At 41.5% G+C, this 27,495-nt stretch overlaps 1 protein-coding gene across 2 annotated transcripts in view; it reads left to right on the plus strand.

The window, feature by feature from the left end:
• The first annotated feature begins 3,808 nt into the window (after nucleotides 1-3,808).
• Nucleotides 3,809-27,495, plus strand: part of LOC100125092 (uncharacterized loc100125092) — a 97,204-nt gene continuing 73,517 nt past the window's right edge. The window contains exon 1 of one of the 2 annotated variants that reach the window (XM_012965921.3): nucleotides 3,809-4,289. The gene's annotated coding sequence lies outside the window, so the exon portion shown is untranslated. 2 annotated transcript variants of the gene reach the window in all.

Consider the following 27,495-nt stretch of genomic DNA (forward strand, 5'->3'; position numbering starts at 1 on the left):
ATTTCTAAATGACGCGCCCCGAGGCCGCCCCCATTCGGCGCCCCCTACCGCCCCCACCCGCAGTACGAGCGCGCATGCGCAAACCACCTCCTCCTCCCCTGCCGCCGTGCTGACGCGCATGCGCCAAAGTTAAAACTCCCATACGGAGCAGTGGGGAGAGGTCCCCATTGCTCCGTATGGGAGCAAAATTTTAAAAATTTGCGTGCGGCGGGGCGGCATGCCGCCCCTATGTTTATGCCGCCCTAGGCCCGGGCCTTTGTGGCCTCGCCACAAATCCGGGCCTGTTACTGAAAGGAGAAAACTTCATTCTGTTGTAGTCTAAAAATGGACTGCCCCAGCCTAGTCTTCATTTTGTTAATGTTAGGTCTGGATTCTGGAACCTTTATCAATCTATATAGGGCCCTGTGGGCACCACATATTCCCAACCTATGAGCAGAGCAGGGTTTAAGAATACTATATACAGATATGGGACCTAATACCCAGAATGCTCTGGACCTGGGGTCTTTCAGATAAGGGGTCTTTCTCTAATTTGGATCTCTATATTTTAAGTCTACTAAAAAATTATTTAAACATAATTAAACCAAATAGGATTGTTTTGCATCCAATAAGGAAAAATTATATCTTATCTGCACAAGGTACAGTTTTGTTATTATAGAGAAAAAGAAAATCAATTTTATTAAAATTGAGTTATTTAATTTAAATGTCTATGGGAGATGGACATCCAGTAATTTGGAGCTCTCTGGATAACAGGTTTCTGGATAATGGTTTCTATACCTGTACTATGGTTTCTTTGTGACCAACTGAAAATAAAAGGGCTGATGCCCATGGGTGTCAGGGTTATCAATGTATCTTTAAAGCAGGCTACTTATCCCTGTCCTATTTACTAAGGTCAGAGCCCATGATTAGTCTCTAGGTTATCTTTTTAAAGAATAATTGGAGCAGAGGCAGTGAGCAGGCCCAGTAGGCACCTTTTTTGAGGTCTTCATAGTCAGAGAGTGTGCTAAGAAAGTAGGAGCTTCACGTTAGACAAGGAAGTCAGTAAAAGAGCTGCAGTTCAGCTGCTTGTAATGGAGAAACAAAATAAATCTGCATGCAGGGAAAAGGTATGCTATTCTTGGGGCTGCTTAGAGTAATTTTAGGGGATTTTAAAATAAAAGGCTTATTTATCCTTTAAGCCCATCCCCTTCTGGGCATGGGGACATGGAAAGGTGAGGCTGATGGACCTCCTGCATGAGTGAAATTTACTTCCCTGCACTGGGTGGGAGTCAGGGTCGGACTGGGCCGCCGGGACACCGGGAAAAATCCCGGTGGGCCCCAGCGGCCCAGACCCGACCCTTGCGGCACTCCCCCTGCCCGATCGCTCCTGCCCCGAAGCGTTAAATGTACGCGCTCGGGGAAGGACGTCGGGTGGGGGGCCCTGCGAGGGGGGTTAGGAGGGCCCCTCGGGGGGGAGGCTATGGGCACGGGCCATATGGGCGGGCTATGGGCACGGGCCCCGGTGGTCCCTTCACCCCCCAGTCCGACCCTGGTGGGAGTACTAAGTTCTTTGAGCGGGTGTGAGGGGCTAAGTGGTTCCTTTGCCAGTATTTTGAAATGTATCATTACACATAGTGGTAGGGATAGGGAGATCAGTATACATGTCACTGTTATCCCCTGCTGCAAAGACAAGGTCTGCCTTGTCAAAGGGGAATCAAAGGGGAACTATTGCAGCTTCTACCTAGCTGCACTGGGAAGAAATGATCGAGTAGAATATCAGCCTTGCAGCACAGAAAATAGAAAAGCACAACTCATAGGAACATTTTGAAACACTTTACTATAAAGAGATATAATTGGCTGGCAGGGTGACTTGCAAGGAAATATATATATATGTGTGTGTATTAGATTTACCTCAAGGTGAAAAAACTTAAGTGAATGAATCAATGGATTTCATTCTACACCCTGACCTTCATGTGGGGTTAGAGATTCATAACATTATATTTGGCGCCAGAGCACTTACATAGCAAGGCTCAAACGAGCTGAATTGTTTCCCTACACTAGGGGGCTAAATTCCACTGTGTAGATGACTCTCACTTTGTATACGTAATACATTTATAATAATTCTTGTAAATCAGGCAATGTTTCTGGTAAAGGTTTGGAAGAAATTGAAATGGATCAAACTCTGCCTCTGGCTGATATTACAATGATACAAATAATGATTCATTGTTTTGAATTCTTGTTGTTTTGAAATATTCCATCCACGACAGGGACCTCATTGCAACAGTAGACTGAAATTCCTAGCACTTATGCATTTAAATTTAGGGATGCAAAACAGTTTTTTTCAGTTTCTGTTACATGAATTTAAATAGTGGCCTATAGCTTGGCCCAGATTGGTAAGGCCGGTGCCGACGTGGCTGGGTGGCATTCTGCCCCAAAAATCCCACCTCTAGATCCATGACTTTGTGGCCTTCTGAATAGTAAACACAGTTACAGACCCAAAATTAATAGAAGTAGTGGGGTTACCACACTCAAGAAAAAAAGTTTCTAGTATATGTAGGTACCACAGGCCTCAAAGGGACCCAGGTTCATTCTTTTTTCCCTAGATGACATTTTCTGTGAGTACTCCTGTATCTGGAATGGTCCAACCTGTGTGTGAGATTCTATTCCCTTATGATGTGCAACATCCAGGCCAAGACTGGTAATCTGTGGATTCTGGCAAATGCCAGAGGGGCTGCTATAAGACGCCATAAACCAGTGATCCCCAACCAGTGGCTCGTGAGCAACATGCTGCTCCCCAACCCCTTGGATGTTGCTCTCAGTGCCCCCCAAACCAGGGAGTTATTTTTGAATTCCTGACTTGGGGGCAAGTTTTGGTTGAATAAAAACAAGATTTCCTACCTGTAAGCTGATAGTGTGCATAGAGGCTGCCTAATAGCCAATCTTAGCCCTTATTTGGCTCCTCCATCAACTTTTATGATGCTTGTGTTGTCTTTTTACATTTGACTGTGGTTCACAAGTAAGAAAGGTTGGGGGCCCCTGCCATAGACAGTCACTATTTATTGGGCTGGTGGGGGGCTGTTTGGGCCTCTGTGTATTTGAAATGCCAGGGCCTATTTTGAATCCCAGTTCGGGCCTGTCCACCCTAATTGAGTATGCTGCTTTTGCATTGCTGTAATTTTTCTCCTAAAATATTACCTGATCAGCTACATGGCATCATTGTTCTGAGTTGAGTGTCCAATCAATGACCTGCTCATGGTTAAGAACCAATAGCACCCACTGAATTTGTTCTACCTGAGAGTTATAGCTGAACTACAACACCCATCTGCCACCACCGAGCCAGGGCTGAATTGAGTTGGGTGTCACACCTGCTCGGCGGGAAGGTGCTGGGAGTTGGCTCTCGCCAGGCTGGGCTGGGTGGCATTGAGCTGTACAAAAGGTACAAAGGTACCAAGGCAGCATTGCTAAGTCAGACTTACAGCACAGCTGTCAAAATACAAAGTCATGTGTGTGTATAGGCTGTAAGGCAATGCCTGCACTTGTTTCTATAGGAATAATAAAGCCAATACAATAGGAATATTCAGGTGCTGCTATGTAGCAAGCAATCCTGCCACAGACACACAGCTATTGCACTTTCTCTCACAATCTATGTTTGTATGAAAGCTGTAAGCCCTTTGCTTTAGCCCTGGGTGGGCTCCCTGCCGGCACTCACAGACTGGGCTGAAGGCACAATGTACCTGTAACATTAGGGCACAATTAAACAACTCACATAGGAGGCAGAATAAAATAGTGTCAATGAGAGAACAATGCGTGCTGACCAATGGGAAGCGCCTTGCTTGACCAATCACACGCCGGAACGCCTGAGAGCCGCGCAAGAAGTGGTTAATGCCCCGGTTTGAAAGGCGAATCCCGTACAGAAGGGAAGCTCGGCGCAGCTGTGAGGCGCCTCTCACTGACTCTCACTGACTCTCACTGACTGACTGACTCTCACTGACTCCGGTACAGCGGGAAGCGAGGGAGACGGGCAGCGCACTCAACTCACTGTAGGGGGGGAACCGGCTTCTCTTCTCCAACACTCTCACCCCCCCTCCTCTGTGATTGTAACCTCTCCCTGATTAACCAGGAATAATGAACGGACTGCTGTGACGCGGAGTGCTACCGGCTCCGACACTAGCGCAGCGGCGGCAGGGACCGAACAGCAGCTTTCTGGAGCCGCTACCCATCCGCTGTCCCAATTCTTCTCTCTGTAATCCTGTCTCTTGCAAGCCGGGGGCACCTTGTTAGAGCAGAACCCCCTCTCCATGGCTCAGCCGGAGGTATAGTATGAATTTGGCTTTCACTGTGGCACCTTAAGGTGCTGACACTTAGCCCTTGTTATTGCAGTAGCACCCTCACCTGGCAGAGGCTTCTGGGGGCTGCTGTCAATTGTAGTTTACCAGCAGCTAAAAGAAATGCAGGTAGGACCTATCTAGTTATATATATTGTATGTACATTGTTTGTAGCATATACTTATGATTGGGTATATACACCAGATGCCCCTGGATATGAACTATTAAAAATTAGACTGTAAGCTCCAGTGGTGCAGGAAATGATGTACTTGTAGAGTATGTTAGATTTACATTTAGGATAATAATTATAGATAATATGTAATGCCAGGATACCCAGGTCATGTGTGTGTATATATATATATCTAACTATAAAGAAAGGGTACTGTACAGGGACTTAATGCAAAGAAAAAAGTGTTTATTGAAAAAAATTTAATGTTTTGAGCGTGGTCTGTCCTGAGGAAGAGCACAGACAGTGCTCGAAACGTTGGGTATTTTTCAATAAACATTTTTTTTCTTTGCATTAAGTCCCTGTGTGTGCAGTACCCTTTCTTTATATTTTATGTTTTACCTGCACCCAGGGCATTTGGTTTTGTGAAGGATGTGCTATATATATATATATATATATATATATATATATATATATATATATATAATATATATATATTGGTATAGAAGTAGTTCTTTGATGTATGAATGAGCAGTAAAAGATTGGTGAAGTTCATAGCTGTTCCTGATGGTGTATGAGAGCAGGATGAGAGTCCCTCCGGGGGGCTTAGCTGCTCAGGGTACTCTAGCATGAGAGAGGTTTGGGCATGGGCAGACGTCTGTGTGCTGCTCTCCATCTCCCCTGACCTGTTTCTTGCACTACTCTCACTTCTCGGCTCTGCTCTGTTGTTTTTTTTCACCCCTGATCGTTTAATACAATCCCAGGACTGCTATAAATAGATGTATAATTGGGCTGCACACCTCCTACCTGGCTCCCGTTCTCAGCTTGGCTTCCAGTAAGTATAGGACTGTACGGCATGCCAATTAAGCATGAGTTTGTGAACAGGTAAATGTTAGCATGTAGCTGAACTACACAACCCAAATCTATATATTTTATAGGTCAGGTTTGTTAGACAGTGTTGCGTTACTTTTTCCATTTGCTAGTGAAGATTCAGCAGTTTGGTATCATTATGCTTTCACACAAAGGTTACTAATTAGTTAGTGGCAGAGAATCCTATCCCTGGTACTCATACTGAGTAATGAGTGTATGAGAGGCGGCATGCTTGCTCACACTCACACTCCGGGTGGGAGTTGGGGTAAGGACAGCAGTGACGGGGAATGGCTTGTCTGGCACTAAGGAGGGTAAGTGTTATTATATATAATTGTGCAGCAGTGAGAAATACTCTTCTTTGTAATTTTCTTTGTATTTACAATTCATGTTCTAGTGCAGGAATGAAGTGGATGTTATAGCTACTCAATGTAGGCAGTCGCTTCACCAAGATTCACAAGTTTGGGCAGTCATTTCTACTTGGTTCCATAAAACTACCTGCAGCCGGAGCTGGCTTTAAAGGGGATGTAATCCTTAAAATAGCAGGAAAAAAAAAGTAACTTTCCAGTATACATTAATTAAAGGAATTAAATGGTTTTGAAGTTATATGTAAATGTTAGTCAAAGCAGTGACTGTTCCTTTCTGCACTGCTTGTTCTGTCTCTGGAAACCTTCACTGGTCTGTTAATCGGCTGGGTGTTGCTACATTGTCTCTACAGTCACAACCAGCAGAGCAGGGAATAAAAAAGGGAAAGATTCTTTTTTTCAGTAGCAGTTGCATTTACTGATAACCTTAAAACAACTGGAAAATTGTAATGAATGTATATTGTAACTATAGTTTCTTTCATTAGATAAAATGTTGGTTTTTGGGTTTGCAACCCCTTTAGGTTTAGGGGTTGATACTTTCTCTGACCTACTGTCTGTCCCTGGCAGTGCATCAGTTTTATGGAAGGCAGTATGTAGTCTGTCCTTATTGAACTACAACCTCCACTGTTTGCTGATAGCCTTCTGTGAAGTGGTGATTACTGAGCATTGTAGTTCAGCAACATCTGTAGATCTATGTGTTTGTAGACCAGGCTGTATTATATATAATGGGACCCCACTAAGCACAGCTCTGCCTGCAGCTTTCCTTTTGATGTGAAACTACAACTCTCCGAATTCCCTGACAGCTAAGAAAGAGAGAGCGACAAGAAGGCTGGAAAATAATAAGTCAGCCTATTTGTTTACATATCAAAGAGATGTCAACACAAGTCTCCGTAGCTGCTGCCGAACAAAAACTTCACCTCCTCTTTCGCAAAGGCTGTCAGGGAATAGCGGGAGCTGTAGTTCAGCACCAGCAGGACAGCTCCCTACTTATGAGATTAAGGCAGTTTGGATGGAGATAACTCTCTTGCAAGCGCCAGTACCCAGTTTGACCCATTTTGTGTAATGAAGTGATAAAAGCATCCATCTCCAGCCTCCCGCTCTGCTTCATTATGTATCATGAAATGAAAGCGACACATTTCCTGCCCAGCGGGACTCTGTTTGCTACATTGCGGTGCAGAAAGGCAGGTCAGTGGAACGGGGCACATTCTGCACAGAAAACGAACACAGCACAATTTTTATAATGGAACTCACGATTTAAACACATTTGCAGCACAGTGGCGCTGCCTGAATTTGTTTACTTGTAACTAAAAACGTTCACTTAGGGCTATGGCACACAGTGGGGAGGGGTGGGGATGGGTCCCATTCACTTGAAATGTTTACTAGTGACGGTGCCGGCTTTGGGGATTCTGGGAGTTGTAGTTCAGTGACAGCTGGAGGACTGCAGGTAGCAATTACTTGCTTTATTTTGCAACTGCGGAAAAAGCAACAAGGATCTGGGCTCTCAAGAAATCCAGCCTATGATTAAGTGACTTTTAGCGCAAAAGGTTTGTAAATAAGTTTACTATATATATAAATATATGTCCACCTCCATGTTGCTTTATGTGAATTGCGACCCCCACCAGTCTCTTGCATCTAGACCAACTTTGTGACTGAGCGATTTGGCCGAACCCCGAATACTTTGTGAAAGATTCGGCCGAATGCCGGATCCAAATCCTAATTAACTAAGGCACAGAAAGGCAAAAAGAACTGTGCGTGGCAAAAAATTATCAATTTCCGTGTTTGTGCTGAAAAGTCACATGACTTTAAGTATTTGGATTCGGTTTGGCCAGGACCATGGATTCAGCTGAATCCGAATCCTGACGATAAAGACCAAATCTTGTCTGAATCCCTGTTTTCCTGTTTTTTCTGTGGTTAAACGTAAAGGGGTGGGGTGGTTCACCTTTAAGTTAACTTTTAGTATGTTATAGAATGTCCTAATTACAACACCTTTGCAATTAGTCTTCATTATTTATTCTTTGTAGTTTTTGAATTATTTGCCGCCTTTTTCTGCCTCTTTCCAGCTTTCAAATGGGGGTCACTGACCCCAGCAGCCAAAAAACTATTGCTCTGTGAGGCTACAGTTTTATTGTTATTGTTACTTTTTATTACTTCTCTTTCTATTCAGTCTGTCTCCTATACTTATTCCAGTCTCGCACTGCCTAGTTGCCCTTATTCTCCGATGCTGGAATACTGCTGTTCCAGCTTGTGGGGTTATGTCCTTTTGGGTTGGGGCACACAGGGTAACTTGCCACTGCCAGGTGTCTGCCCTAACTTCATCTCCCAGCATGCCTAAACTTTGATAATATGTTAAAGTATTCTGGAATTTGTAGCCCAGCAATTGATTAAAGGGGTTTAGTATGTTATGGAATGGCCAGTTCTTTGCAACTTTTCAGTTGATCTTCATTTTTTATTTTCTGAAGTTTTTTTTAATTATTTTCCCTCTTATTCTGACTCTTTCCAGCATTTAAATGGGGGGTCACTGACCCCAGAAACCAAAGAACTATTGCTTTGTGATGCCACAATGTTATTGTTAATTGCAATTATTTTTCTTTTTATTCAGGCCCCTCCCCTCTTCAAATTCCAGTCTTTCATTCAAGCCATTGTTTGGTTGGTAGGGTTATTTAAGTCTAGATTGCTGCTGAAATTCAAAACTGGAGAGCTAATCACAGATCGGTTGCTATGGGTTACTGCCTGGGTGCCAGTTTGCCCGGTTTGCCAGTTTGTGTTACAATTCTATAAAAAGGTGTGGCCTAGTAGTCCTGGGGGCGTGGTAGCCAGAAAACAGGGCCATAATGGAACTTTCTATGGCAGGGACAGAGAGATCCTTAAAAGCATGCCAGCACAGGCATTCTCCATACTAAGTACAATGCTGTAGGGATATTTAAGAATTAAAATAGTGTCCCTTTAATAATAAAAGGTTGTGATAATGTGATTCTATATTTCCATGTTTAATGTGTGTGTGTGTAGAGAAGTAGAGCGTCTCTGTGACAGTGAGTAACTTTGTTAGCAAAGCACGAGCCGAATATATTCTAACTATTATCACTGAAGAATTGGCATTGATTTATATTTGATGAAATATCTGTAGGCAACAAATGTACTATGGCCGGGATATTAAAAAATAACTTTGATTCGGAACATTTGTAACTAACAGAAGATCCCTTGGTTGTATTAATGTGAGACTCACAAGATGGAGACGTTATTAATGCTCCTATCACTTTGCTGAGGCGCCTGCTTTTTTTTTTTTTTTTGATTTATTTTGTTTGGGAAGATATTGCAATGGGAACATTATGTTTGTTATAGGTGTTTGTTTAAAGGGATTATATAGACTCATGCCAGGGATGTGTTCCGCCCGAGTTATTAGCAAGCTATTGCTTATCATTTGTAATCAGTGCAAATGAAACTTGATCTGTTTTTAAAGTGATACTGACACTAAAAAAAACAACTCTTTTAATGTACATAAAAAGTTACCTATAGGTCATGCTGATGGTTTTTCACTGATAGGGCTGCTTTTGTAAGTAATTGTTACTTGAAGTCCCTAAACCTGACTGTTTTACCAACCTGACTGTCCCTTCTCAACCTGTCAGTTATAGCTTCTAATGCTAACGGACAAATATGGCCGCCCCCTCATAGAGAAACTTGGGGGTTCAGACCGACAATGTAAAAGCATCAGGAAATACTTTTATGTCAAAATGATTAAGGTCATGCAAAGACAATGTTATGATAGTATCTCTTTAAGTAGAAATAATGATCTCTGTACACTTAGCTTGTCTTTGTCATCTGTGCTGCCTGTGCTCTCTGGCATAAACAGAGGGAAGTAAAGTGTAAGGGATTGATTCATTCCTGTTCTGTAGTACAATATTAAAATAATTGTGGAGATGTAAGCTTAAAGGATAACTGTACCCTAGCCCCCTCTACTGCCCCCCCTCCATGCTCCCTCCTTCAGAATCATTTCAGCAGTCCCCCTGTGTCCTGCCCCGCCATAAATTTGCAGAGTTTCACAGCGGAGTTCAAAGGGGCCATTTTTCCCTGTCTAATGATCATCTTCTGTTAGAGCGCCAACACAGATCTTGGAGGAACATGTGCAGTTGAATCCATATCGACAGAAGAGGATCTGTTAAACTCAGCATCCAACTCTAAAGATTTATAGCAGGTTAGCATACAAGGAGACTTATAGCTCTTTCAGGGAGGGAGCTTGGAGGAGGGGTAGTGGAGGGGAAGCTAAAAACAAAAGGGGGTTAGGTTTAGTTCTCCTTTAATCTGAACATATCTAAATATGTGCCATTAGACATGATCCAAAGCATTAATTGTTTTTCCAACTCAGTATCTGTGCAGTATACACGTGGTTTACCTGCAGAAAAGCAAGTATTTTGTGTGGGTAGGACTTGCAGATGTGTGTGTTGGTGTGGGTTGCAGAGCTCAATAAAAGCTAATTTTACTCCTTTTTTTCCTATTTTTTTAGACTTTTTTAAAAAAAAATTATTTTATGCCCCTTCCCTGCAACTTCTTATTTATGATGGCCATGATGGGTTAGAATGGGAAGCAGGTCTACATGGGTGAACACACAGGTTGCTGGTCTGAGTGTGTTTCTTATGTCCGGGTCTCAGAAATTGGACCCATGCAGAACTTGTGACACCATAAAAAATGCACTTCATCTCTAGTGTGTATGCACTGGGAACTTTGGCTACCTGGTGACTATCTGTCCATACATGAGCCACTGATACCGGGACTGGACAGATTCAGCATAGTTACTGAAGAGTGAGGCTCACTGTCACTGTGTACGACGGCTGTATGTGCTCATTTGTTCAGCAGCTCTTTGCACTATATTGTGTAAATAATCAGAACATGATCTAGAGGGCTTCCATGTTTCCATATTCATTGTATCATCTTCATATTTGTTTCTTTATGATGCTATTAGTCTCTAAGGCGCAGATTTATCAAAATGTGAGTTTAGAGCTTAACACACAAAAACTCATGTTCTGTTAATTCCTATGGTTTTTAGAAGCATATTCATCAGAAGATTAACTCTACCTTTCACCCATGGATAAATGTTTTTATGTATTTTCTATGAATTAATCTCTAAACTCACATTTTTATAAATCTGCCCCTAAGTCTTCTCTGCTATTAAAAAAGAGAGTACTGTCTAATTTCTTTCACTCACACAGTCAGATACAGTTCACTTATGGGGCTCTTGGGCAGCCTAAGAAGCACCATTTGGAGAAGCACGCTTTGGAGGGTTGTATCTGTCCCCTACACCTCCTATTGTGCTACCCAGCCCCACATATCCCAGATGGAGAATAACTTGTAGATTGGTCTTTCAGCAATCTTGACCCTGGGACGAGCTGGTTATTTTCTAAGCTGTGTGCGGACATTATTTAAGTGCAAACAGTTTATTTGAGCTTCGAGGCAGCGGTGAAGTTGTTAGAAGCTGGCCCAGGTCCAGTGCCCAGTGACTGAGAAACATCTCGCTAAACTGTTGTTATTTTCATTTTGTCTACAACACTGTTGAGCTTGTGCTGTATGTCACTGTGATTAGCACTGATGCTGGAGACTCTGCCTTCACTTCTCGCTTGCCAGCTCTCCCTTCCCCTGGCTCCCTGGCAAATACATTTACATTTTAGCTACAAGAGCGTACATTTCACATTTATACGGACACACACATATGTGAGGAAAAGAATCTATCATTCGGAAACCCTTTATCCAACATACTCTTTTAATAAATCATTATTATAGTAATACAGACATGGGATCCATTATCTGAAACCCCGTTATCCAGAAAGCTCTGAATTACAGGAAGGCCATCTCCTGTAGAATCCATTATAAGCAACAATTCTTATTATAAAAAATTGTTTTCTTTTTCTCTGTAATAATAAAACAGCACTTTGTACTTGATCCCAACTAAGATATAAATAATCCTTAATAGAACCCAAACAATCCTATTGGATTTCATTCATGTTTAATGATTTATTAAGTACACTTAAAGTATGGAGATCCAAATTATGGAAAGACCCCTTTTCCAGAAAACCCCGGTCCTAAGCATTCTGGATAACAGGTCCCATACCCAGCACCAATACATGTTCATGGCAAAATAGTTGCAGCGTGCTCTAGAACTTTCTAGGCATGGTCTCTTATTTAGAAAACCCTCAGGCCTCAAGAACTCTGGATAATAAATCCCATACCTGTATGTACAGTGGAGGAAATAATTATTTGACCCCTCACTGATTTTGTAAGTTTGTCCAATGACAAAGAAATGAAAAGTCTCAGAACAGTATCATTTCAATGGTAGGTTTATTTTAACAGTGGCAGATAGCACATCAAAAGGAAAATCGAAAAAATAACTTTAAATAAAAGATAGCAACTGATTTGCATTTCATTGAGTGAAATAAGTTTTTGAACCCTCTAACAAAAAAAGACTTAATACTTAGTGGAAAAACCCTTGTTTGCAAGCACAGAGGTCAAACGTTTCTTGTAATTGATGACCAAGTTTGCGCACATTTTAGGAGGAATGTTGGTCCCACTCCTCTTTGCAGATCATCTCTAAATCCCTAAGGTTTCTGTCTCTGTGCAACTCTGAGCTTGAGCTCCCTCCATAGGTTTTCTATTGGATTAAGGTCCGGGGACTGACTAGGCCACTCCATGACCTTAATGTGCTTCTTCTTGAGCCACTCCTTTGTTGCCTTTGCTGTATGTTTTGGGTCATTGTCGTGCTGGAACACCCATCCACGACCCATTTTCAGTTTCCTGGCAGAGGGAAGGAGGTTGTCGTTCAGGATTTTACGATACATGGCTCCGTCCATTTTCCCGTTAATGCGAATAAGTTGTCCTGTGCCCTTAGCAGAAAAACACCCCCAAAGCAAAATGTTTCCACCCCCATGCTTGACGGTGGGGACGGTGTTTTGGGGGTCATAGGCAGCATTTTTCTTCCTCCAAACACAGCGAGTTGAATTAATGCCAAAGATCTCTATTTTGGTCTCATCAGACCACAGCACCTTCTCCCAGTCACTCACAGAATCATTCAGGTGTTCATTGGCAAACTTCAGACGGGCCTGCACATGTGCCTTCTTGAGCAGGGGGACCTTGCGAGCCCTGCAGGATTTTAATCCATTGCGGTGTAATGTGTTTCCAATGGTTTTCTTGGTGACTGTGGTCCCTGCTAATTTGAGGTCATTAACTAACTCCTCCCGTGTAGTTTTAGGATGCTTTTTCACCTTTCTCAGAATCATTGACACCCCACGAGGTGAGATCTTGCGTGGAGCCCCAGAGCGAGGTCGATTGATGGTCATTTTGTGCTCCTTCCATTTTCGAACAATCGCACCAACAGTTGTCGCCTTCTCTCCCAGCTTCTTGCTAATGGTTTTGTAGCCCATTCCAGCCTTGTGCAGGTCTACAATTTTGTCTCTGACATCCTTGGACAGCACTTTGGTCTTTCCCATGTTGGAGAGTTTGGAGTCTGCTTGATTGATTGATTCTGTGGACAGGTGTCTTTTATACAGGTGACTAGTTAAGACAGGTGTCCTTAATGAGGTTGACTAATTGAGTAGAAGTGTCTAACCACTCTGTGGGAGCCAGAACTCTTAATGGTTGGTAGGGGTTCAAAAACTTATTTCACTCAATGAAATGCAAATCAGTTGCTATCTTTTATTTAAAGTAATTTTTTCGATTTTCCTTTTGATGTGCTATCTGCCACTGTTAAAATAAACCTACCATTGAAATGATACTGTTCTGAGACTTTTCATTTCTTTTTCATTGGATAAACTTACAAAATCAGTGAGGGGTCAAATAATTATTTCCTCCACTGCATAAAAATGTAAGATTTCCTCTACACCTGTAGATGGGTCCTGCTGTCTTGCATAGCTCAGCAAAGACATCATAGATATAAATAGCAAGTGCACAGTAACCTTAAAACAAGATGATGTCCTCATAGTGTCTGTAGAGAATCAGACTTTGCCTTTGGCCAGAGAATACCTGGCCAAATGAGCCAGTGCTCCCTCTTTGGGCATTACTTAGGTCAGTGCTGTCCAACTTCTGTTGTACCGAGGGCCGGAATTTTTCCGACCTACGTGGTGGAGGGCCGATAATGGAAGCCAGTTTTGACCACTCCCCTTTTTGAAACCGCACCCACTTGAAACCACACCCATGTTATCACATGACCATACCCATATTAATGGTTGTAGTACAGCAAAAACCTGCCATACTCTGCCTTCCCTACCCTGCCTGTGTGTGCCATACTCTGCCTTCCCTACCCTGCCTGTGTGTGCCATACTCTGCCTTCCCTACCCTGCCTGTGTGCCATACTTGGCTGGTTTGTGCCATACTTGGCCTGTGTGTGCCATACTCTGCCTTCCCTACCCTGCCTGTGTGTGCCATACTCTGCCTTCCCTACCCTGCCTGTGTGCCATACTTGGCTGGTTTGTGCCATACTTGGCCTGTGTGTGCCATACTCTGCCTGCCCTACCCTGCCTGTGTGTGCCATACTCTGCCTGCCCTACCCTGCCTGTGTGTGCCATACTCTGCCTTCCCTACCCTGCCTGTGTGTGCCATACTCTGCCTTCCCTACCCTGCCTGTGTGCCATACTTGGCTGGTTTGTGCCATACTTGGCCTGTGTGTGCCATACTCTGCCTTCCCTACCCTGCCTGTGTGTGCCATACTCTGCCTTCCCTACCCTGCCTGTGTGCCATACTTGGCTGGTTTGTGCCATACTTGGCCTGTGTGTGCCATACTCTGCCTTCCCTACCCTGCCTGTGTGTGCCATACTCTGCCTTCCCTACCCTGCCTGTGTGTGCCATACTCTGTCTTCCCTACCTTGCCTGCATGGGCTATACTTTCACTGTGTTTGCCATTCTTGGTTGGTTTGTGCCATACTCTGCCTGTGTGTGCCATACTCTGCCTTCCCTACCCTGCCTGTGTGTGCCATACTCTGCTTACCCTATGATGCCTGTGTGTATGGCAGCATACAGTGACACAATGCTGGCACTGCTCCTACAGTCTGCACAATAACTATATATTAAAAAACTTTTTAATTGCAGTACCACCTCAGTATATTTTCTTTTTGTAGTATGCAGGGATTATTTGTGGGTTTCTACTGCTCCTGAGGTGTGAACAGGGGAACAATGGGGGTGATTACAGCCTGAGCCTGAGGTGTGAACACTGCAGGGGGTGAACAATGCAGAGATTAAAAGGTGTGAACAACACAGGGGATTACATATTTAAACAATACAGGGGGATTACAGCCTGAATCTGAGGTGAGAACCATGCAGGGGGGGCAGTTAATCACAGTACTGATACAATTTAAATCTTACACAAGAGTAAGCCATCAAAGCAGCCAGACAGGTGGGGGGCCACACAGAGGGGGGTCGCGGGCCGCATGCGGCCCGCGGGCCGCCAGTTGGACAGCACTGACTTAGGTAATCCTTGATGTAGCTGTAGCCTAGCCCTGGTATGATGTTTTGTTTAAGTTTGACAGCCTTAGTATAACCATGGAGTAAGCTTCCCAATCAGGTCATGGGAACTTCACACTGAAACTGTTCCTAAAAAGCATGCTCTGAAGCAAACTGCTCATAGTAGGGCAAATATTGTGTCCTGTGGATTTGGAACTGACCAATGATATGAAGTTTTTAGATTCCTCAAAACAATATTTCCGAAAAGCAAGTGAATTTGTACAAAAGTGTATCCTTGCTGATCAATATCTGATCAATATCTTAATGGAGCTCATTCAGTTAATGATCAAGCTGGAGGGCAAATTTCATCAGCTGCAAGACCATATCTGGTCATAGATGGGGACCTCATATGACAGCTCTGCATTGACCCAAAAGTGACCTGATTTGTATTCCAAGGGTCGACCATTTGGATAAGCCTTGGGCAAATCTCCAGCTTTATGGGCAGCACAACAGTAACAAAGTATTTACATACAAACAGGACAGGGCTGTCTTGCCAAAACCTGGCACCACAAAGGCCAATAAATTCTGCCCACTTGGCCCCGCTAGACCAAGTTTAGGCATCGGTATATTGTGCCTTCCTATACACCTTCCTGACCGGTGTTTGGCCGAAAAATCAGTGAAATTTGAGCACTGATGTGGTTATCTCCTGGTGGATCTACATGGACCCCTTGTGCCAAGGGCCTAATGATCAGACCAGCCAGAGTAGCCTAGCTGAGCGAAGATCCACTCATTAAGTGAAGTTGCCAAACAAGCAGATATATATCCGTGCATGACCATCTTTATTAAGCATGAGAGTCAACTGTCATGTAAACCAATCTTGACATGAATATTACAGAACAGCACAATTAGCTGAGACGGATGAGTTAAAAGAACTTGGCTGCTGCTCTTTTTTTATTGTGTTAAATCGCTGGCAGAGAACATTTGACAGAGGTCAAAATGAGAACACGGGATGTTCCAACTGGTTGATTAAATTGCCATCATGTATTTTATATGATGTATACAATATAATGGCATTAAAACCGGCTAAGTTATGATTTTAATTCAGTGCTGAGCGTTTCACAGATGCTGCTGTTTCAGTTTGAAGTTTTTTTTTCCTTTTTTTGTGTTGCAGTGTTTCTTCATTTTCTCATATGTGCCCATATAATTCCTTTTAAAAGGATGTCGTGCAGTGCAGTCTTGTGTGATGTATGCCTTACTGGTGCTGGTAATTACAGGAGGTATAGAAATTGCTGTATTACTCTATGGACTTACATTGCATTAACTTAAAAGCAATGCTTTAATATACAATTTCATTAGGTGTTCAGCTGAGCTCTAACACCCTACAGAAGGTGCACAAACACTCAAAGCAGTAAAATATCTTCTGACAAATTAAACTATTGATCTGCTTTGATAAACGTTTCATTTCAATAAATCCTTTCTTCTGAAAATCTGTTAGGTGAGATGAATAGATCTGCCCCATAATCAATAGCTTTTTCTTCAAGCCTATACAAACGCATTGACACGTTCTTTATCTATGATAACGATTGTAAAATAGCTGTTTTTGGTAATAATCCAGACTGATTCTTTGTATGTTACAGAATGGTGCTTCTTATATTGAATGTCAACAGTTGGTGTCAGTATAGGATTGCCAGGAGGATCAGCATCACCGTTTTATAGAATTTAGTTTTTTTTTATTTTTTTAAGCAATTTATTATTCATCAAAATATGTTAAACTAAATGTGCTTGTTTAAAGCCACTGGGGGAAAAACAGCAACAACTGAAATTTGTTACAGAAAGGAAACTGGCCCCTTTGTTCGTGTAACTGGTAATTAGATGGAGAAGACTGAAGATTCTTGCTAGAAAGGAACTGTAAAATAGTAGTAAGAGATGGTGCTAGATTTAAATTCAGCTCCCCCAACTTATTGGGGGCACAAATTAACTTATTCCTCCTGTCCCCCTTTTAAACAGGGTAATTTGTTCAAAGGGAGATAAGGTGCTCTGAATAAACAAACCCTCCTCCTACTCTGTAAGCTACATATTTTGAGATAAGGAGCAGCTCATTACAAAGAAGGCTGATATTGTAGAACGGTGCTGATATGTTTACATCTGATGGTAGTGTAAGCATAATAGAAGGGGCGCGCTCCCATGGTGTAAAACTATTTGCTCTAGATGATTGTATCCAATTAATTTTGTACAAATTAGTTAATTTGACCTGTCTCTATGCCTGTGGCTATTTATTCTTATGAGTGTTGTGTTTATAAATTGACATACCCGCTGTGTGTGTATATGCAAGATGGGTTTAGATATTGAAAGCAGAGCATGGGCCTATAAATCTAGAATGGCAGTTGTAGGCATCAGGGCAGCAATAAAAAAAAAGTGGCAGATTGGACACAGGACAAAATGTAGAATTTGCTTAGTATTAAGTATTGAAAATTGATTTGCATACTAGGCCTTGTTAAGATACGCTAGACCCACCTACCCTTGTGTTTTACAAAGGTATTATTTACATTACTGCTGCTGTTACGATTTTATTGGCTTCTGTGTTAGATTCATGGGAGGATAGGGCTTCAGCTGGGCAGGCACACAGGCTTGCACTCAGATATTAACTGTAATGTTTGGACCCACACACACACAGAAGGCCTTTGATTAGAAATAATGATATTAATGGGATCCACTTATCTATGTTAACAGAGTGGAGAACATGTGTGATATGTAATATGCTTCTCTGATTAGTTCACAGCAGCCTTGTGGCAGCATTTTTTATCAGCTGATAAGCGAATTGCAATCGCACAAAACAGGTATCAAAAGTACTTGGATTGACGTGTTTGATAAAGGAAGACTCTGATACTGCTGTGACTTCTGCACAAACAAAGCTCATTACTTGTGCTCATTACAAAGTCACGCAGTTGGCTAATGGCCCTATTACAGCTGTGAGTCGAGAGCAGAGGATGAAGGTGTAATCCCAAGGCTGTAAGCTTATAGGAAAACGACATGACAAGGGGACTCCTCAATTGACCCTTCGCCTTGAGGTACCCCACTGAACCCCCTTGTTACATATCTCAATGAAACACCAGGAGACAGAGGTGGAGAAAATGGCCACAGCATTTATTCACATTTTATCAAATAAATAGGACCTTGCCAGCCTAACCCAAGGCAATATTCTAAAGCCATAATTCCATAAGAGGTCGCTACTATGCTCTGCCGTTCCTCGCTGAAGACTTGAAGGAGTATTAGACTGCCTCTACCTACAGAGAGGATGGCCCCAAACTCTGCTACCAGCAGGAGCTGCATTACCAACCATGAGAGAAGTTCAGCAGCCCTGCTGCCGGTCCTGGATCTGCAGTGTCTCGATGATAGGAAATCCAAGCAGGCTGTCACCTAGCACAAGCAGTAGTAGCGTCTGTATCTATCAATCCACCGTGCAGTCACAGGAGAGAACCTCCTTTCTCCCTCTGCTAAAATGACCTGTGCAGTACTCTGGCAAGGTCCTACCGCTGCTGTGACAAATAAAACTTAAAATATATTATCATATATCCACTATTTTGATCCAGAGGAAGGCAAAAAACCCAACCTGAAGCTAGTGCCAATTATGCCTCAAGAGGGAAAAAATTCCTTCCTGACCCCCTGGGCGATCGGAAACATTCCCTGGATCAAGAAATCGTTAACATGAATTAAACACAAAGCTGACTCTCAAGTTTATACCATATAAAGATACAGAAAGCACAATATAAAAATGCATTCAGGTAAAATTGCACATTCAGTTATTAATAGATAATATGAAAACCAAAAGAAGAGAAACTCCTGACATTTCTCAAAATATGCAAAAAGAGGGAGGGTGGGTGGGATGTTTCTACCTGCTCAGAAGATAAGGAAGTGAGTGCTTTTCTGACATCACATCCCTCTCTTTCTCCGCCCCTCCCCAGGCCAGCCTTCTCCTGCCTTAACTCTTTCCTTCTCACCTAATCACAGTTGCACCTGGTTCTTCCAATCTCTAAACATAAACCAGTGTAATCTGGCTGCTGGTTATTCGGATCCCTTGTCATGCAGCCCCTGCGCTTATATCTCCAGGGCTTTCCTGGATTGTGATTGGCTGTGATTAGTATGCATGCTTATTAGTAAATAGGCAGTGACTAGACATAGATGGTATTATCAACGGTGAGGCCCTATTTGGACCATAGGTTCCCTAGGTTGGGTTTTGCTGGCTGGCAAGCCACAGGTATTCTGTTGTTGGGCAAATGGTGCCTGCCACAGAGTGCTGGCTGTCTCTTCACCTCTCTCCCTTGTTCTTTTTTTTTAAGACACACTACAGCCACCATGCTTCTCATAACTCTGTGGTCCTCAAGCATTTTATGGCACACTGTGGTCCTGTGGTTGCTACTCTGCCCGAATTTAACTGGCCCACCAATAAATCACCATTTGAATGACAAATTTATCAGCATTGTACTTGCTGGTAAATTTCCAATACCCCATAAACCCCTTCACTCCCTGACCCTCTCTGCTGCCCAATTACCCCTTATAAGGACAGGTCTGTCTCCGCACCTCCCTTCTGTAATACCTTATAAATCCCTCCTTTCCCTAAAACTCTCCACTGCCTGATTACCCCTTTTAAGGATAGGCCAGTCCAGACTCCTCCCATTGCCACACCTGGCCATTTCCCCGCCCCACAACATTATTGCCCAGCCCCCAACTGCTATCACTGTCCACCCCACCCCAGACCCGAAGGCTACAAAAGGTGGCAACCCTGTGTGGTCCCCAAGCATGTAAAGGCACACTGTGACTCCCAAGCAGGTAACGACAGACACAGCGACAGCCCCCCTGCCCAAAGCTCTGCACAAACTTTCAGTGATTGCTACTACTGTGTGGGGCATACCTCTATTTTGCCCAATAGGTTCAAACAGCCTTGGGTGGCAGAGGTATAAGAAAGTTTGCATCATCATGGCAGAAAAGCTCAAACAAGCACTAACAGATTAGAATAATGTTCCATTTAGCCTCAAATTCTATAAAATATAGCTCTGCCTTTAGTGCCCTTTTCCATCCCAGATGCATTTCTGCTAAGATTACTTTTTTTTTATAAAGAACTACTGGCCTGGCGCTGTTGTCAGTACTGCATTGTCTCGTAGGCCATAGCACCTTTGGAACAGCTCTTAAACCCAGTTATAAAAAAAAAAAGCGTATCTGTATAAATAACCTGGTGTGAGCCTTTGTATGGGTTGTGTGTTTTTTAGAAGACATTTTACTTCCTGAGACACCACATTAGCAAAGCCTGCGTGCCATGCCTGGTCTCCTGTGCGCTTCTGGGGCACTTACAAGTTCAGGATTTGACATGTTCACTCGAGAATGAAGCAGGAAAAAAGCCTTATTATTTTCATCCTCTGCTGCGCTCTCACGCTATCGCTCACATTTGGGATCTACGGTGAAACCCAGTAGTAACACACACAGCGAAAGGGCCAGTGTAGGTTTTATATAATGTCTGGAATAACATTTCAGCACGATGCACAGACTGAATTATTTTCTGTGTGTGTGTGTGTGTGTGTGTAAGAGCTTCCAAATCATAGCCTAAGGGCATACATGTTGTGTTGCTCGTGTCACATATGGTATCACAAGTCTAATTCTTCTGTGTGTGGTTTTTTTTTTTTTGTACTTTAGGTTGTTGAATATAGAGAAACAATGCAACATGCTCTGCACATTTTTCCCTTTTATTGTAGACTGAATCTAATGCAATACACTACGGAATATATGTGATGCTTGGCTATAATAAAGAAGATTTCTTTAATGAAAGTGAACAATGCAACGTGGTGCATAAATGCTGTATTCCCATTCCATGTTATGGTTGGGACATTGGACAGAAAGCACCTCACTATACCCCCAGACAATGGAGGTCTCTATAAAAATATATTGCATAAAATGGCTCATAGGTAAAACCGTGCTTCATCTAAATAAACCATTTTAGAAATATATTTTTTTAGTATTATGTGCCATTGGGTAATCCTAAAGAGAAAATTGTCATAATGGCTGCCCCTTGGAATGATAGGATTCACAGTGCACACAAACAAGCCAAGGCACACATACATGTTAGGCCACCTCTGAGGGAGCGCACAGCCAATCACAAAATGGTGTCTCAAGAGAAATTATAATGTAAAAGGGCAATTTTTGATTATTCCTTTCTGATTCTGATCCTGGACCAGTCCCTGGATCAACTCCTAGTAAAAGTTAATAAAAGTTAATTTGAGTAATTCAATAAAGCCATCCAACTACTTCTTGAAGCTATCTAATGTATCTAGTCCTAGTCATTACTTTATATACATCATCCAAGCAACATTTTGTTTCTCCCTAACTTTTCTAAAAAGCTTCTCTTGCTGTATGGGTGGTCTATCTGTGAAATTAGATTTTGGTATGATAAAAACCCAAACACTATAAATGAAAATTAATTGGGAAAATTGCTAAAAACAAGACATTCTACTATAATTTACTGAAAGTTAACCTAATGGTGAACAACCCTTAAATTTTTGTATTTTGCAATTGGATTCAGAACCACATGGGGAGAAGAAAGTACAGGTATGGGATCCCTTATCCGGAAACCCGTTATCCAAAAAGTTCCGAATTACGGAAAGGCCATCTCCCATAGACTCCATTATAAGAAAATAATTCTAATTTTTAAAAATGATTCCCTTTTTCTATGTAATTATAAAACAGTACCTTGTACTTGATCCCAACTAAGATATAATTAATCCTTATTGGGGGCAAAACAATCCTATTGGGTTTATTCAATATTTAAATGAATTTTAGCAGACTTAAATGGAGATCAAAATTACGGAAAGATCCCTTATCCTGAAAACCCCAGGTCCCGAACATTCTGGATAACCGGTCCCATACCTGTACCAACAAATATAACACTTTGTTTATTACAAGATACTGTATGGAGGAAAGGCAACTTGTGGGCCTGTACAAAGGAGTCATGAGCAGAGGGTTAAAGTCTCATAGCAGTAGTTATGTAGGAGGCAGAGAGAATGGATTGGGATTGGTTAGCTTGTATGCATACTTAATAGTGAATAGTCATTGCAGAAAGAACAGGTATAAGAAATATAACTCATCATAGTGTTTTTTTAGTGCCTCTTTAGCACTCTGCTATGGAAGGTCCCCAAGTTGCAAATAGTGTACGTTTCTCCGTGTACAGTATATTATTTTATATTTTGCAATGCTTCAATCATTATGGGGCATCAATACCAATTACGGGCTATGGTGCATTGTATGAACACATCCCATTGTGCACGTGAGCATTAAGGAACTTCAGCTTATAGACTTTATCATCCCATTTTGCAAATCACTACTGAATATAAGCAAGGAACATTGCCACCATTTAGTCATCTGCAATATTATCCTTGCCATTGGAGCACATAATCCATCAGTCTTCTGTTTAATTTAATTAATATGTGGTGTTAGTGATGTTTGTGAGGGATCACGATTGCTCTTTACTGCTCAGTTAAATATTGCAGCCACTCCTGACAGGAGATAAGCATGGCATATGTTAGCTTGTATTGTATTTTACAATGGAACTCGAAATAACTTCAGGTTGTTTATGAATAAAAGAAACTCAGCATAGCCATATATTTATTTTATTAAGGCATATTTGTCTTTGTTTAATATTCTAATTATTCTAATTACAGTAATTTTATTGTAATTAGTTTATATGTATATATAATATATATAAAATCCTCAAATCACCAGCACTCACCACTTCAATGCCAAAAACATGCTGGAACAAGCTTAATGAAAGAACTAGCAGTTCAATTCTTTAGTCTACACATCTTTATTAAATCACACCATAAAGTGTCTTAGTGCATCTTTATGGTGTCATTTAAAAAAAGACAAAACACATGTAGTATAATTATATATACCTGTATATATAACACCCATAAAAGTCCAGATCCAGAAAGTTACTTGCAGATAGGGTTGCTGCCTTTTTGGTATGGCCTTAACAGCCTGTTTACAGGGTAACCCTTTTGAAATAAAGAATAACAAAAGTGATTTAGTTGATAGCCTGGTGAAATACTGGTTGGGGGAGACAGTATTTTAGGGTATTTTAACAAGTGCTTTTAGTAAGTCATGTGACAGAAACAAATCGGCAATCCATGTAGACGCCCTCTGTATAAACAAACCCCTCCTTACCCCCAAGTACAACATTTCTTAGGCATTTAGATAAAGAGCAACTCATTATACAGGGGTTTCTCAGTGGTCTGCTGATTTTGTTTTGTTCTGACTGTGCCCATAACAACAAACATAAAATATATAACTAACACCATAGATATTTCAGAAATTAAATAATAAGCACAAAGTATGTCTAGCACAAATCTATTCATTTCAGTAATGTTGAAAATTGTAGGATACTGTCCCATTACATAACATGACCATGCCCTCGGCCCTCTGTACCATACCCCACAAGGCCCTTCTCATGCTGGAACGTGTCACTGTCACATTAATTATCGTTAATTTTAACAGCAAATTAAGTGATAAAGGCAGACTCTTTATTTAGCCTGACCCAGTTTCACTGTAATTTAACCATATCTTTGTCCAGATACAACAGCTAATTGTACATTGCTGTGTTATCCCACATATCTCAAAGTGATAATTTATAATTCAAATAGTGGAACTAATTTATGTTAATATGACCTTCTTCCAAAGTGATACTGCCATTATGAGAATGTACAATCAGTAAATCATTGTCCCCTTTAGGCTAATGCACCATGGAGCAACTAACCGTCCCAAAATGGCTTTCTACTGGCAACAGAAGGAGTCGCTGGTGGAAAGGCCTTTGCGTTACTTTGGTTTTCAAAGTTGCCTGTAGAAATAGAACAGACTTTTTAAACAGTTGCCATTAAGCTTGTATATGTTGATATTGGGGTTGCCAATGGGAAAATTTTGGGCAGAGCAGGAGAAAGGTGAATGGGGCCAGAAAATGGGTGGGGAAATTTGTAATACAGGTTTGGGACCCGTTATCCAGAATGCTCTGGACCTGGGGTTTTCCGGATAAGGGGTCTTTCCGTAATAAGTATCTCCTACCTTAAGTCTACTAAAATTATTTAAACAGTAATAAAACCCTATAGGATTGTTTTGGCTCCAATAAGGATTTATTATATCTTAGTTGGGATCAAGTACAAGCTACTGTTTTATTAGAAAGAAAAAGGAAATCATTTAAAAAAGAAAAAAAAAAAAAAAAAAGAAAAAGTAAATTATTTGATTAAAATGGAGTCTATGGGAGATGGCCTTTCTGTAATTCGGAACTTGTGTTTCCGGATAAGGGGTCCAATACCCGTACTGGAGCCAGTTGGTATACCTGTTGAACAGGTTAAGTCTTTCTTCACTGTGAAACATATTTTCCATGTTTTGAAGTCTTGCAATTCCTTCCCCTCATTTTAATAGTCATTTCTGCAACTCACTGCAATGTTCCTTGGAACAGAAAGGGTCTAGCAACGTTAGAGTACAGCACTTTGCTGCTTTAAAGATACCAGGATTAAAATAAACCACTTGTACCACCGCAGTATAACAAAATCAGCACCTTTTGGCATCATGTGCTTCTAGGGTTTGGCCTTAATTCAAAGATTTATGAATTTTCTGCTTAATTAAAAAGCTGCTCCTGGCTACGATTTTTTAAAATACCATTTGATTCATTAATCATGCACTTAAAATAAAGTATCCTTTTTTTGCTTCCAGTATGGTATTCCATTTGCATATACCATTTACATACAGTATTAATAGCAGCTACATGGTAAATATTACATGTACAAATCACCATCTGTGTGTAGCACAAATATGTCACTTTCCTTGTAGCAGCCAGAAGTCTTTTATTAACTTGTTGTCAACATAATTCCTTCCCAAAGGCATTGGTAGTGCATGTTTTACACAAACAAAAGTTCATTTTACTTCCATTATTTATAATGTGGATTTGTCTAGCTCCGAGTAATTTTTTTTTTATTTTAGCCTATATATTTCAGTTAGATAAATTCACTGATCCAATATTTTGTGTTAATATGACCCTTTCTTGGCCCTGAATGGAATATTTTATTTTCATACAATTTGGGGTGCAATGGGGTTTAAAAACTTACATATGAATAGGCAATAGATCAGAGCTGCCCAAATTGTCCAGCTGGAAACCCAAGGGAGGTCTAAAGCATTAGATGTGGGTCCAGCCTAGAGTGAGGTTTGGGCAGAATGCTTTATGTTATTCCTGGAACTACAGCAGCATTATGGTTACAGTAGTGCTGAGGCACACTTAAATTCAATATGACTTCTGCAAATAAATGAACATTGATTTTTAACAATGTTTGTTATATTTAGATCCCGTTTGTTGCCTGAATTATTCCATTGTGAGATCAAGAGCTGTCTCACATAGTTATCTATAAGCTGCTAATGTTAATTTCTTTTCAGAGTGGTGGCATGTGTGTACATTGAAATCTAGGGCATCTTGAAAGGTGTTTCATAAACTAAATGCCAAAGCCTAAACAGATATTCTTTCTCTAGGGCTAATGGCACTATTACGGTAGTTCCGCCGCCCGTTATTGACTTTAAAAGCAACTGCCTGGCGCTACTTGTGTAAGAAAGTTTACCCAAAAATGCCTAGTTTTTAATGCACATTTTTGTCCTGAACTCCGCCTATACAGAAAGTTAATATCAGGCAGCACAAGCAGTATTTGCACAGTCCCCAGACAGAAGTGCTATGGGGGCTGTTCTTAGTGCAAGAACTTGCATCCTGAGCCGCACTTTGCTCTGCACTGCCAGATTAAGAAGGTGTCGAGTGTAGCACCTCTTGGTGCGAGGTAACCTTTCTTTACTGCCTTCCATGGTGCAGATGGCAAATAGAGAGACTCTGCACCCACTGGCATTTCTTCTCTTGCATGTCTGTGAGTGACATTCAAGTTAAGGGCCATGATTTGGGACGCCTACGTGTACAGCCGGCCCCTCATGAATACAGCACTACCAAATCATTGCCGCATTTGACCGCTTTAGTGTTGAGCCAAATTTTACTGCTTTCAATTTTCAGTCTACTTATGTCTAGGATTGCCACCTTTTTTTTTTTTCCTAATACCAGCCTTCGGGTCGGGGGTGAACCACAATGGCAGGGCTATGACATATGAGGCAGAAAAATAGGTAGGGAAAAAGGTAGATGGGGCTGGAAAATAGGAGAGAACTAGGTGGACTGGGTGGGGAAATAGGTGGAGCAGAGGTGGGCCTGTGATTATAAGGGGTGATCTCCAGTAAAGAAGAGGGTCAGAGAAGGTAGAGATTTATAGGGCATTGCAAATTTACCAGCAAGTACATTACTGGTAAATTTACAATAGTGGTGCTGGCCCTAGTTGTTGATTTACCAGCTAGGCCGATCAGGCACTGGGCAAGTGGCACCCATAGTGATGTCAATGAATGTGCCAAAGCCCTTCTGACGCCACTGACTGCTCGCTGCACATGTGCACTAGGCCCTTCTGTGTCACTGATTGATAACTGCCCAAAACTCATTTTTTCTGAGAAACTGATAGGGATGGAGTCCAAAACTCCTGGAAAACCCAGGGGGAAGGGGAATGACAGCTGTTTCTAAACATGTTTTGTACAGATTAAGTCTAGTCTGCGCCATAAAATATTAAGGGTCCCACAGCATTCAGTGTTTTAGTAATTCCCAGCATTATATAGCTGAGGGAACTCCAGCATTAAATGTCACAATACTCTGTGACCCCCCCTTCAATAAATGGAGCAATCCAGCTTTAAATGATACAGCTTTCCAAGGGAGGACTCCATTTTCTGTACAATATAAATGTGATTTAAATTTCCTGAATATGTATATTCGCTGCACTTATAATCATAAATATCCAATAACCGCTTTGCTTTTGTTTTTGGGGAAATAGATATACACATATATATTGAACTTTATTCTGTCTCTTTTTAAACAGCCTAGCAAGAATAACAGACCATCCCCGGTGATCTGGATTGCGAAAACCAAATCTGTATAATATCATTGCTGCAATAAAATGATAAAATGAGGTTATAAATTTTTAGCTTTTTCCATTTTCTATTTCCGGTGACAATAAACTAATAGCTTAGGCATCTCGGAATCAGAACAAATAAAAATGATTACATAGAATTCAGATGCAAATGTACCTTGCAGTAATAGCACTGCTTAAAACTCACCGTGTCAGTGCCCAGCTTGAGAACTGCTTCTAATCGTTGCACTGCACAAATCACTATTATTAAGTTGTATAAAATGGGATGTAAAAAAAAAATGTTCTGTTTCTATTTTCAACCAGGCTTCAAATATTTAGCATAGAAAGAATATTCATGTAAATAGTTCATTGACATGAAA

Source organism: Xenopus tropicalis, chromosome 7 (assembly GCF_000004195.4).
Source record: "Xenopus tropicalis strain Nigerian chromosome 7, UCB_Xtro_10.0, whole genome shotgun sequence".
NCBI lineage: Eukaryota > Metazoa > Chordata > Amphibia > Anura > Pipidae > Xenopus > Xenopus tropicalis.